Source organism: Mustela putorius, unplaced genomic scaffold, assembly GCF_011764305.1.
Source record: "Mustela putorius furo isolate JIRA1106 unplaced genomic scaffold, ASM1176430v1.1 tig00003834_pilon_pilon_pilon, whole genome shotgun sequence".
Taxonomy (NCBI): Eukaryota; Metazoa; Chordata; class Mammalia; order Carnivora; family Mustelidae; genus Mustela; species Mustela putorius.
Genome location: NW_025421987.1, coordinates 17,662,694 through 17,676,541, shown reverse-complemented (window position 1 = coordinate 17,676,541; position 13,848 = coordinate 17,662,694).

Below are 13,848 nucleotides of genomic sequence, written 5' to 3'. Positions count from 1 at the left end.
CTTTATGTTTCAATTTATAAATATTTTTGTTCTTAACTTTTAAGCAAATTAGTCGTAACTATATAGACATCTGTTATGGGCTTTATTTAATATCTGTCTTCCACTATTAGAATGCAGTCTTTCTGATAGCAGATACCATTTCTGCTTTGCTCACTGCTGTGTGCACAATGTCTTTTAAATGGTACATACTAAATAAATGTCTCAAGAAATGGATACTTGTTTTCTTTTAGTTGGATTTTTGGCAAATCTGTTTAAAAAATAACTCAAGACTTCTTGAAATTAGTAGTCTTTAATAACATGATTTCTACTACTTCTGAGGTCAGTGATATGGATGGAAAGAAAAAAACTTATTTGCAGATGTTGAGTAGTCAAGATGTTTGGTGAAATTAATTTTGTTCAAATATGTTCTGAATAATAATTTAATCTTTATATGAAGGAAAATGATTCATTTTCATTCTTTTATATTTGCCATTGATCTATGAATTAATGAGAGCTTCAGATCAATGTTCTTTGTATTCATAAAAGGAGGTCATAAAATCTTAGTGTAGGTCATTTAATCCAATCTCTTCCTCTTAATCAAGTTCTTATTAACATGGAGAGCCTGAATATATGCAGACAATGTGTAGGTCATATATATAAATATAATTTTGACCCACAAACTGCACAACCTGCTCTGGATACCAGACCCCTTATCTACAATATTCAGCTGAGGAAGCCAGCCTGCTCGGATTGCTATCTCTAGTGACAATCCAGGAGTTAAACAATAACTTCTATAACAATTGGTCCAAATAAGCACGACTTGATTAATAAATGGTAGCTTCCCCAATTTTTGTTCCTGTTCCCAATTTAGGACCAACCAGAGAAAGCAAAGTATGTAGCCTAAACCAATCATGTAGGATGCCCACTTCTAGTTAGTACAACCTACAGCTTCCCCAGAAAAAAGCCTCCAATAAGGGCACACCTGAAATCTTTCTTTTTCTCACTATAAATCTTTCCCTCTCCTTTATCTGTTCACATCTCTGCCAAACCCGAATGATAGTGGCTTCCTGATTTGCTATAACAAACTCAGAATAGGCATTAAAACGTAGAAGTCTGTTTGGATTTCCTTAAAGGAAATTCATAAAATGTTATGGTAAAGATGATCATTAGATAGTGATGCATTGACCAGGTAGCAAGGAGTGTCAGTTAAAAAAAAAATTAATCTTTATGAGATTTTTCTAACCTATTTTAAGCATATTTATCAGTTAGAAAATAGAAAACTTTGTTTTCCTGAAATATTTATTAAATATAGATGTAACCAAAATAGATCCAGCACCAATAATTTAATCAATCTGAAGGATTCTGAATTACCTTTCAAAAATGATTTACCTCAAATTTCAACATATGAAGGAAATTATGTAACCTTTTTGATGTATTTGCTTTCCAAAAAATGGAAGGAATGTAGCTGCAGTTCTAGGTTTTGTTTCGTTTTGTTCTTGTTTTTTTAAACTGGCTTGTTGGAATTAAGGTTTTCTGCAAAGAAAATATGGACACTTATGTGTTAAACTTACAAAATCTCAGATTTAATCTTCTAATTGTTTTTCACATTTGAATATAAGTACATAGAAAATCACAAATTTAGAGTATGAATGATTAAACAGACTTTTTAAAAGGATCCTAGATGAACTAAAAATAGTTCATTCTTTCTGATCTTTCAGTTGATGTTTTCTTTTAATATGAAAGTTCCACATAAAGATATGACATTTATTGAGGATATACTAATTTTAATTATACAATAATACTACATTGCTTTATCTTGATAATTTTTAAGAAAAAATTAATTTTCAAAAACTGATTACAATTAGGAAGACTCTGTTTCTTTAAAGATATTCTCATATTTTTTTTTTTCTTTTCCTTAGGGTTTTTCTTAGATCACAGACATTTCTTATTGCCACCATAAGAGCTTGGAGACAGAGATGTCACTAATCTTTGATCCATGAAATACGAATCCAAGACATAAAAGCCAAAAGAGGGCCTTTTAAGGGAGGATAATAAATCCAAGCAACCCTCAAAGGGAGAATGCACAGATGAACACCTTCCCTAAACTAGGATTACATAAAATTCCACTACTTGAGATTCTCTTTTTGGGCCATGAGGACATTTTAGTCAGTTTCTTGAACTTCCTAAACTCTCCTACATTTAAGTGGTAATATTTTTACAGCCTTAAAATAACATAAGGAGTTGCTATTCAATGTGTATTAAATTTCAGTCATGAAAAATGAATAAATTCTAGAATCTGCTTGTACATTATGCTTACAGTTAATAATTCTGGCCATATGTATAAGTATTTATTAAGAAGGTAGATATTATGCTATTTGTTCTTATCACAATTAATTTTATTTTAAAAAATTTGGGATAGTAATAAGAAGATACAGTCTAGAACAGTCTTTCTGAATCTCTGACTTTCACCATCTCAACATACATGATATATATAACATCACATAGTACTTAGCAGCACAATAACATGGGAACTTCCAAAGCATTGAAATTTTGCTTTTCCTCTATTTTCCTATGTAGTTCTTAGGAGTATGCTCCCATGGAGTGCCTGGGTGGCTCAGTTGGTTAAGGATCTGCCTTTGGCTCAGGTCATGATCCTGGGGACCTGGAATGCAGCCCTAGGTAGAACTCCCTGCTCAGCAAGGAATCTGCTTATCCTTCTGCCTCTGCCGCTCCCACTATTTGTCCTCATCTCTCCAGAGCTGTCTTTCAAATAAATAAATAAAATCTTAAAAAAAAAAAAGGACACTTCCAAGAGTTTTGGAAACAACTGTAATGAAATATTTGGCATTGGACAAGGGAAGAGTGAGTGAAAATGAAAAAGAGTCATTTGACTAATACACAATTTGGCTTGACTTAGCTTTCACATTGGCAGTAAACACCTTTACATCTATAACATATATAACATGTAACAGGACATCCTGGGTTTTAATGCCTTTGAAAGACAGCATTATTCTGTAAGAAAGGCCACGGTGCAGTGGATAATAAACATTCAGTTTCTCTTTAAAAATTACACAAGATTTTAGTGGAAAACTTGAGATCAATGAAATAAATATAAGTAATACAAAAGACAGCAGTTAGAATATCATTTCTACATGTTCTGATACAATGATATCCCCAAACAATAAAAATTCAAATATAAAATAGGAAATATATTGCTGCTATTTTTAAATGTTAAACTTATGGAACTTTCTATAGATTAAATTTATATTAGAAATACATTGAAGAATACTAAAAATAAGATCATGTTAAATATATTGTCAGACATTGATACTTTTATCATAAAACTATGCTTATGCAATTTGTCCTTTTAAAAAACGCTCATATTCAAATTTTACTTCAATGCTTACTTTATTACTCTCTGAAAGCTCAGAGGCTTGATACTTACATAAATGTCTTTTTTAATTACGAATAAAAAGAGTGCTACAAATATGACTATAAGATTTCAATATTATTTCAATAAATAAATGTAATCAATTGATTCTTTTGCAATAAATAAATTATTTATTTGGGGGGTATTTATATTGTTCCTTTCCACCTAAAAATATTAATGTTATTATACAAGGTATAATGATAGGCATTTAGGTGGAAAAATTTCAAAATGTGTTATGTTTTCATTCAATTATGTAGTTTAGATTAGTAAAATTGAGAGAGAGAAACATAGAAAGGAAGAAAGAAAGAAAGAAAAAGAGAAATAAAGAAAAAGAAAAAAAGAAAGTGAGCTGAAGTATTTCTCCAGAGGTGCTGGGGGAGATGCCTAAGGAATTGGAAATGATGTTGGTAATGTAATGGTCTGTGTAACCTCATGAGCTGTCAAATCCTAGACTGCACAAGACTAATAGCTCTTTTATAAAGAGTTTCTTTTAGCACTGCTCCCCAAACTCAAAGGCGCAGAACACTAGCTATTTAAGGGCAAAGTGATAAAGACTCACTTACTTAGGTTGATAAGCTTTCTCAGGAGTAGCATTTTGATTCTGAAACAAGTCACAGAACTCATTAGCAGAACCAATGGCAATGATAATAGACTATGACTATCTTTAATTGTCCTTCTGTTGTGTTATGCATTTAAAGGCTACATTTGAAATGAAAGCTTTGTCGGTGATTTAATGGCAGGATTTGGGTTTTAAAGTAAGATAATCTCACACCTATAACAAGATCAGTTCTGCATTAGACACATGCCCTGGATCACCTTCAGAAATCATTGTTGACCGCATAAAATGCACACATTTGAAGATCCCGATTTTTCAAAAAAAAAAAAAAAGTAAAAAAGTCTACCTATCATTTAATATCCAAAGATATTAACTTTATGTTTCATGAAATATGAAATAAAATGCTAGCTACAAATGTGGCACATACTTCAAATGGCATTCTAGACTTTAAAGCATCAAAATGTTTTAAATAGGAATTAGCACTGTATATTGCAGAGAGTTTTTAAGGCTGTCAGTGTGATAAAGAAAAATATTTCGGCATCCCTGGAAGGATGTATAAAGTTTAAATAAGCATATTCAATATGACAATATAATTTTATATTTAGAAATGTAAAGGAAAAGTCACTATTTTTTTTAAAGATTTTATTTATTTATTTGACAGACAGAGATCACAAGTAGGCAGAGAGGCAGACAGAGAGAGAGAGGGGAGCAGGCTCCCTTCTGAGCAGAGAGCCCGATGTGGGGCTGAATCCCAGGACCCTGGAATCATGACCTGATCCAAAGGCAGAGGCTTAACCCACTGAGCCACCCAGGCACCCCCAAAATCACTATTTTTTGACACAAATTCCAGAAAGTTGGTTCATAAATAAAGTTCTACTTCTTTGCATGTTATTGATTCTCAAAACAGGAAGAGTTATCTTGAATGTGGGATATGTTTATGAGGTGTTTGTTTAAATTGTAAAACTTTGGGAACTTTTAATAGAACAAAAAGATGCACTAGAGATTAAACTGGGGCCCAGTGATCTAGATCGCAGTCAGAGTTCAGTATAAACCCCTGAACATTTATACTCCTCAGTTTGGATTTGCTTAGCTTAGCAGTCCTGTGGGTCTATCCCTTACTTGCAGAATACTATCGTTCATATGATAGATCCCAGGCTGTTTTCAGTGTCCTCTGTTGTTCAAGAAGGGGTTTGGATTAATTATCAAATTATTTCAGATGTGCACTTATTTAAATTATTTGCGCTTATTTAAATTTTGACAATGTAGTGAATTACATTCTCTCTAAATTTTATCTGTGTGATTATTCTTAACACTATAAGTTATGTATAATAAAATTCTAAAATAACTGGAAAAATCAAGGAAAAACGTGTTTACAGCTTATTGTGTCTACATAGAATGATGTGGTTAGAAATGGGAGGGCTACTGAGATTCAGAAACTTTAACAAACCAGCCTTCTGTTATTTTCCCCTTTGTTCTCATATATCAAAAGGAGAAATCAAAAAAAACAAAATAAAACTTGGTTATAGTAAATTGGATGAAGAGTCAGACATTTGTTGTTTCTATCATCTATCATCCCTTTATTCCTTTAAAAAAAAAAAAACACTTCATTGATATATGGTCAACATCATGTCCAAGCTTTTCCTTGGGAAAGTATTTTTGAGATTGTTTATGAACCACACTTATTGAGAGTGATAACAAAACCAATCAACCATTTGTATGCATCCAAACTGTAGGTTACAAAATATGGGAAATATTTTAAGCAGTTATAAGAACTTTTGTAATCGGGATACTTGAATATATTATAACGAAATTTGGAAAGATAAAAGTGCAAAGGCATTGAAACATTTTGGCTTCAAAAAAGTTACTACTCAACAAACATTTACTGAAGTCCTACTATGCATAAGTGTAGTATAAATGCAAAGATGAAAAATACATAGTTTAAATATTCTAATTTACTATACTTGCAAGAAGTTAAATAGCAAGAAGATAATTAAAATGAATAATTAATGCTGTGAGAAAAGTGGACATGGGTAACTACAGGATTTCATAGAACAAATAAAATGGAGTATCAAGTTCAGTACCCAGATTAGGACACTTTGAGGAAGTGATGCTGATTTCTAAAACATTGGTAGGAATTAGAGTCATTAAAGGGTGATCAAGCAAAACAATAAGCACATGGAAAGATGAAGGAAGATAAAGCCTTAATTTTGGGTAGAATCTAAATCTATGAGGATGAGAGTAGGGAGTGAAGATTTAAGCAGAATTTATGTCAAAAGGGGCATATTACAGCATACTAAGAAGTTTGCACAGTAGCCTAAAATATATTGGAAGACATGGAAGAATTTTAATGAAGGGGTGGTTTTTCTTTTACATATTTTTTTTTCTTTATAGTTGACATACAATATTATATTAGTTTCAGGTATGCAACATAGTGATTCAGTGATCATATATACTACAAAAAGCTCACCACAATTAGTGTAAGTACCATCGGTCACCCTATAAAATTATTTTAATATTATTGACAATATTCCTATGCTGTATTTTCATGCCTAAAGCTTGTCTTTTTATAATCAGAAGTTTGCACTTCTCAATCCCTTTGACCTATTTTGTCTATCTGCCCATCCCCTTGTCAATCACCAGTTTGTTCTCTCTCTCTATTTTTTTAAGATTTTATTTATTTATTTGACAGAGAGAGATCACAAGTAGGCAGAGAGGCAGGCAGAGAGAGAGGAGGAAGCAGGCTCCCTACCGAGCAGAGAGCCCGACATGGGGCTCAATCCCAGAACCCTGAGATCATGACCTGAGCCGAAGGCAGAAGCTTCAACCCACTGAGCCACCCAGGTGCCCCTGTTCTCTATATTTATTAGTCTGTTTCTCTTTTTCATTGTTGGTTTATTTATTTATTTATTTATTTATTTTATTTATTTATTTTTTTTAGATTTCATAGATCACTGACCTTATATGGTATTTATTTTACTCTATTTCACTTGGCATAATATCTTCTGGATATTGTTGTAAGTGACAATATTTTATTATTTTTATGGCTGAGTAATATTCCTTTCTCTGTGTGTGTGTGTGTGTGTGTGTATGCCTCATCTTCTTTATCTATTCATCTATCAATGGACCCTTAGATTGCTTCCATATCTTGACTATTGTAATAATACTGCAATATACATAGAAGTGCACATATCTTTTTAAATTCATGTTTTGTTTTGTTGTTTTGTACTTTCCTTTGGGTAAATACCCAGAAGTGGAGTTACTGGGTCATATGGTACTCTGCTTTTAGTTTTTTGAGGAACTTCCATATTGTTTTCCACAGTAGCTATACCAATTTACATTCACCATCAGTACATGAGGGTTCCCTTTTCTCCCCACAACACCCAACTTTTGTTATTTCTTGTCTTTTTGATACTAGCCATTTTGACTGGTGTGAGGTAATATTTCATTGTGGTTTTGATTTGAATTATCTGGATGATTGTTGATGCTGAATATTTTTTTATGTTTGTTAGCCATATGTTTGTCTTTAGAACAATATCTATTCAGATCCTCTGCCCACGTTTTAACCCAATTATTTTTTTTGTCATTGTTGAATTGTAGGATTTATTTATATATTTTTTATACTAACCCCTTATTGGATGTATCATTTGCAAATATCTTCTTCCATTCCATAGGTTGCCTTTTCATTTTGTTGGTGGTTTTCTTTGCTGTGTAAAAGCTTTTTAGTTTGATATAGTCCCAATTATTTGTTTCATTTTGTTTCTCTTGCCTTGGGAGATAGATTCAGAAAATATCATTAAGGCTGATGTTCATGAATTTGCTGCCTACTTTTTTAGGCGTTTTATGGCTTTACATCTTCTAATTAGATCTTTAATCCATTTTGATGTTATTTTTTTCTTTCATAGGGTATAAAAAATGTGGTTCAGTTTTATTGTTTTACTTTGCTGTTCAGTTTTCCCACCACAATATTTTTTGAGGAGACTGTCTTTTCCCCTTGTATATTCTTGCCTTCTTTGTTATAGATTAATTGACTATATAAGCATGGGTTTATTTCTGGTCACTATTTTCTGTTCCATTGATCTATGTGTCTAATGAAGGAATGGTTTTTAAACTACATTTTTAATTTGGAAAGTTCTCTCTAGCATCAGAGAGGAGGGTAACTTGGGCTGCTGCAGCAAACTTGAAGAGGAATAAGGAAGGCTTGGACCAGGATAAGGACAGCAATCAGTGATAATAAAAATATTTGAGTAGGATCAGGAGATATTAATCCTGTTCTTCCTTAACCAAGGAGTGAACTCATGATCATGATCATGATAAACCAATCCTACTAACTTTTCTAGATAAGTGTAATGAAGCAATGATAGGAGAATGTTTGGAGCTCCTTCATTTAAATAGCAGTTTCTTTCTTTCTTTCTTTCTTTCTTTCTTTCTTTCTTTCTTTCTTTCTTTCTTTCTTTTTAAGATGCTATTAATTTATTTGAGAATAAGAGAGAGCATGAGCAGGGTTTTGGGGGGTGGATGGTGCAGAGGGAGAGGGAGAAAAGCTTGATCCCAGGACCCAGGGATCATGATCTGAGACGCTTAACAGACTAAGCCACCCAGGTGCCCTTCAGTAGTGATTTCTGATGCAAAGTTGCAGTAGCTAATGATGTCCAGACACTTGGACATTCCTTAGTTTCTCTTAAGTTTTTGCCACAGATTTTTAGTCTTCCAGTTGATTCTCTGAGCTAATTATCAGTATTTCAACATATTCTCCCTTTATGTACAAGTGATCTGTCTGTAGCCAGAGAACACTTAACTGTTAATATATTAATTTAAATAAACAAAGTTAAAAGTAAAAATAATCCTCATGATTTGGTAGAGAGTTGTTTGTGATAACAAAAGTCTTGGCTTTAAAATACAATATGACTACACCAGGTGCTCAGTTATGTGTTTTATAATAAATGCAAATAGTTGCTTCAACTTTTTTCTAAGTTTAGAAATAACAGAAATTTTTAAAATAAATAAACTGTTTTAAAAGGAAGCCATTAAAACAAGACTTCTAATACAGGATTTACTTGGAACAATCCTTTGGCATTTTGTTATCTGTTTCAGACATCTACTACATAATTTAAATATAAGACTATCTTTTATTTAACCATCAAATATAGATATATGAGCATGTACTCTCCCTAAGATACATGAAAAAACTGAAAAAAAAAAACAGTTAAGAAGAAATATGTTTTTCTACTAGGGTTTGAAGCTCTTTGAGAGCTTCAATGACTATCATTAAGTCATTAAATCATTGGGAAGCACCAGGTAGCACAGTGGTGTATACTTTGAGCCTTTGAGGAAGTCAGGGAGATGGATCCAAAATAAATATAATATGGTCTCTGTCCACAAAGAAGAAACAGTCATAGAATAACCCATTACAGTAAATGTGATCAATGCCATTACAGAGCCAGGGCCACAGAAGAAATGGAACAATCATTTCTGGATGCAGAGTAAAGAAAGACTTCAAGGGTAGATACCTTTTAAGGTGTGACTTAAGAGTTTCTAAGAATATGTGTGTTTTTGTGTGTGTTCGGTTAGAGAATAATAGATGAGTCTTTTATGTGGCTGAACTTGAGTATCAGTAAAATGGGGTAAGTGGAGTAGAGGGAGATAGAAGTGGAAAATTGTGGGGACAGATTGAAAAAGACATTTAAAATATGCTATTATTATTTGAATTATTCTAAATTATTATCAACAACATGAGATCACTAAAGATTTTTATTCAAGAAACTGACATGATTAATTGAGTTGGAATGATATACTTACCTATAATGCAGAAGGCAATAGATGGGAAGAGAAGTCAAGTGACTTACCAGGAAGCTAACATAACAGTACTGAGGAGAAATAACACAGAAACAATACTGTTTATAGAGAGGAAGAGATATATATATATTTTTTTTAATTTTTTTTTAATTTTTTATTTTTTATAAACATATATTTTTATCCCCAGGGGTACATTTTTCAAAACTTTAATAATCAATTAGATTTGAAGAGTAAGGGATTGGAAAATGACTTTAAGTTGTCTACCAATGATAACTTCTGATATGGTTAACATTTGAAAACTGAAGGGAACTGAAAACTTAGAGAGAAACCAAAGAGGTCATATTTATGTATGCTGGCATTAAATTACATGGTTGATACACTAGTGGAGATGTCTGACCAGCAGAGGAAATATAAAAAGATAAATCCATAAATATTGGTAATGTTTATATGCATCTTGTAGTCAACTAGTGTATAGAAGATAATTGAAATTATTGAAGTAGATTCATGCTCCAGGAAATTGCATTTAGAATGAGATGAGAAATGTACCAAGGACAGAATATGTGATTTAAAGGTCAGGGAACAAAAGAAGAGGACAAAGAACAGGCAGATTACCTGGAAGAAAGATAAGAAAGAGTGGAATCCCAAAGTCTAAGAAAGAAGAAAGCACCAAGATGAAGATGGCAGGCAGTAGACAACTATTATTTGTTTTATTTCCCCTTCTTATTTCATTCTATACATTTAAATGACACCCAATTGATTTATATTTCATACTGTCAAATGGCTGGTGTTTTTTAAACCTTTGAACATAATGACCTCTAATAGGAATATAAAAGTTATCTACTTTTGTTTACATTTTGAGAAGTGGAATCTTTTGATATTACATATTTATCTTTTCTTAAAAAATTCTGAGTTTCAGAAGTAAAGCAGATATCACCTTAACTGACTTAAAGCTATCTGATTTGTTGAGAACAAAATTCTGTTTCTTGTACATTTTTTAAGTACAAAATGATATAATCTAATTAACATATTATTAATAATTTCAAATATTATTATAAAGTTAAGAAATGGCCAAGATGGCTTTAGCATTTCTCTCACCTTGACCAATCTTTGGACGGGCTTCTTCCTGCCTCTCAGCCCCTGATCTCCCTTTCCACAGAGCATTTATTTATTTATTTAAAGATTTTTATTTATTTATTTATTTATTTATTTATTTGATGGAGAGAGAGATCACAAGTAGGCAGAGAGGCAGGCAGAGAGAGAGAGGGAAATAGGCTCCCTGCTGAGCAGAGAGCCTGATGCAGGGCTCGATCCCAGGACCCTGAGATCATGACCTGAGCCAAAGGCAGCGGCTTAACTCACTGAGCCACCCAGGTGCACCCAGAGCATTTATTTTATTTATTCATTGTTTTTTGTTTGTTTGTTTTCATTTAAATTCAATTAATTAAGATAAATGTATTATCTATCGGTTTCTGAGGTAGAAGTCAGTGATTCATCAGTCTTATATAATACCCAGTGCTGATTACATCATGTGCCCTCCCTAATATTCTAATGTCCAACACCCAGTTATTCCATCCCCACCACCATACCCTCCAGTAACCCTGTTTGTCTCCCATAATAAAGAGTCTCTTATAGTTTTTCTCCCTCTCTGATTTTATCTTGTTTTCTTTTTCCCCTTTTCCCCATGATCCTTAAATTATGGGGAAAATTTTTTGTTTTGTTTCTTAAATTACATGTATAAGTGAGATCATATAATAACTGTCTTTCTCTGATTGACTGACTTTGCTTAGCATAATACTCTCTAGTTCCATCCACATCATTACAAATGCAAGATCTCATTTTTATGGGTAATATTCCATTATATATATATGATGGATATATATATAATATATATATATGATATAATATATCTCATTTTTATGGCTAAGTAATATTCCATTATATATATAATGTATATATATAATATACATATATAATATATACATATATAATATATACGTATATAATATATATAATATATACGTATATATTATATATACACACACACACACACATATATTTGTAATATTTTTTAAAGATTTTATTTATATATTCGACAGAGAGAGAGTGTACAAGCAGGGGGAACAGCAGGCAAAGGGAGAAGCAAGGAGCCAGATGCAGGGCTTGATCCCAGGACTCTGGGATCATGACCTGAGCCAAAGACAGACACTTAACTTACTGAGCCACCATGGTGCCCCATCCACATCTCTTTATGCATTCATCTGTCGATGGACATCTCAGCTCTTACCATAGTTTGGCTATTGTGGACATTCCTGCTATAAACACTGGCCCCTTCAGATCACTACATTTTTATCTTTGGGGCAAATACCCAGAGTATAATTGCTGGGCCATAGGGTAGTTTTTTTTTCAACTTTCTGAGGAACCTCCATACATTTTCCAGAGTGGTTATACTAGCTTACATTCCCACCAACAGTGTAAGAGGGTGCTCCTTTCTCTTAATCCTCACCAATATCTGTTATTTCCTGACTTGTTAATTTTAGCCATTTTGGCTGGTGTGAGGTCGTACAAACTCATTGTAGTTTTGAGTTGTATTTCCCTGATACTGAGTTGATGTTAGTGACTGTGGTTCCTGTATCTGTTGGCCATTTGGATGTCTTCTTTGGAGAAATGTCTGTTCATGTCTTATGCCCATTTCTTGACCAGATTATTTGTTTTTGGGTATTGAGTTTGATAAGTTCTTTATAGATTTTGGATACTAGCCTTTTATCTGATATGTCATTTGTAAATATCTTCTCCCATTCTGTCGGTTGTCTTTTGGTTTTGTGGACTGTTTCTTTTGCTTATTAAGTATTTACTTTAGAAAATATGTAATTGCAAATTCTTTTTATGCCTTTTGGAGATGTAAATCTGTTTAAAATCTTGCTGGCTTTAGAACCCAAGATAGTCTTTCTTAAGGATCTGGGTACCATCTCTTTGAAATGTAATGTTTCCTTGCTGCAAGTTATTAAACTATCTCCTTTCAAGAAGCTTGTAGAAAGTTTACTTTTCCTTTGGCTAATTAGCAAACACAGATGATCAACCCTTACCTCAACTCCAGTTCTTAGAAAGCCTCCAAACTTTTGTTTCAATGGAGTTGGGTTCAGAGTGAGTTCTGGTTTCTCTTCCCTCTTGAAATAGACTTGAATAAAGTTTTGTCCATTTAACTTTGGTGCAATTTCTGCTTTGACAATACTTAATATATAAAACCAACAATAATGAATACTCTAGTACATAGGATTACAGGTTCACTGAGTTTATTTTTACATTTTCTCTTTACTTAATGCTAAAGTATACTTTTTAAAGAGAAAAGTTAGAAATATGTCTTTGGCATTTCCAGCATGTGGTAACGATCAGGTTGTTACATACTTCTACTTGTTCTTCAGCTCCTCTACAAATAAATGTTATATGAGAACAATCTGTTTTATCTGCTTTTCCAGGCAAAATGGAAATATCAGTAATTATTTTTTATTATTTATTAAAAGCACTTACTGTATCAGTGAAGGGTACTGAAGCAAAATGAAATATAACCCCACAGGTTTAATCGCACATAATATAAATCAAATAAAATAAAATTATAGGTGAGGGAAATTTAAGTATAGTCTCTACGAAGTCACTGTGATGTCAGCGACTGGCTTCATTTACAAAAGTAAATTTAATATCACATGTTAAAATTGATGAACCTAAAAATTTGCTTTCAACATTTAAGAGATAAATTTCCCCAAACATGGCAGGTATGCGTATAATTGAATGTGATATAACAAAAGACTCTTACCTAGAACGATGAGAATATTGATTCTAAAAACTTGCAAAAGACTTGAAGTTCAAAATTTGTGTAAAATGGTTATGAGTTTTCTCTGATGATCTATTAGATTTTGTACCATTTCCAAAAATGTGTTAAATTGTAACCACTACTTGAGGAGAAATTTTTCAGGCCACACAATCATTGGATGATAAACATTCTTGTTAAGTTTTCTAATAAAACACTTTATTTCTGGAACCAGCTATTAGGCCTAAACCATCTCAGATAGATAAATGCTTATGACATGTCTGAATG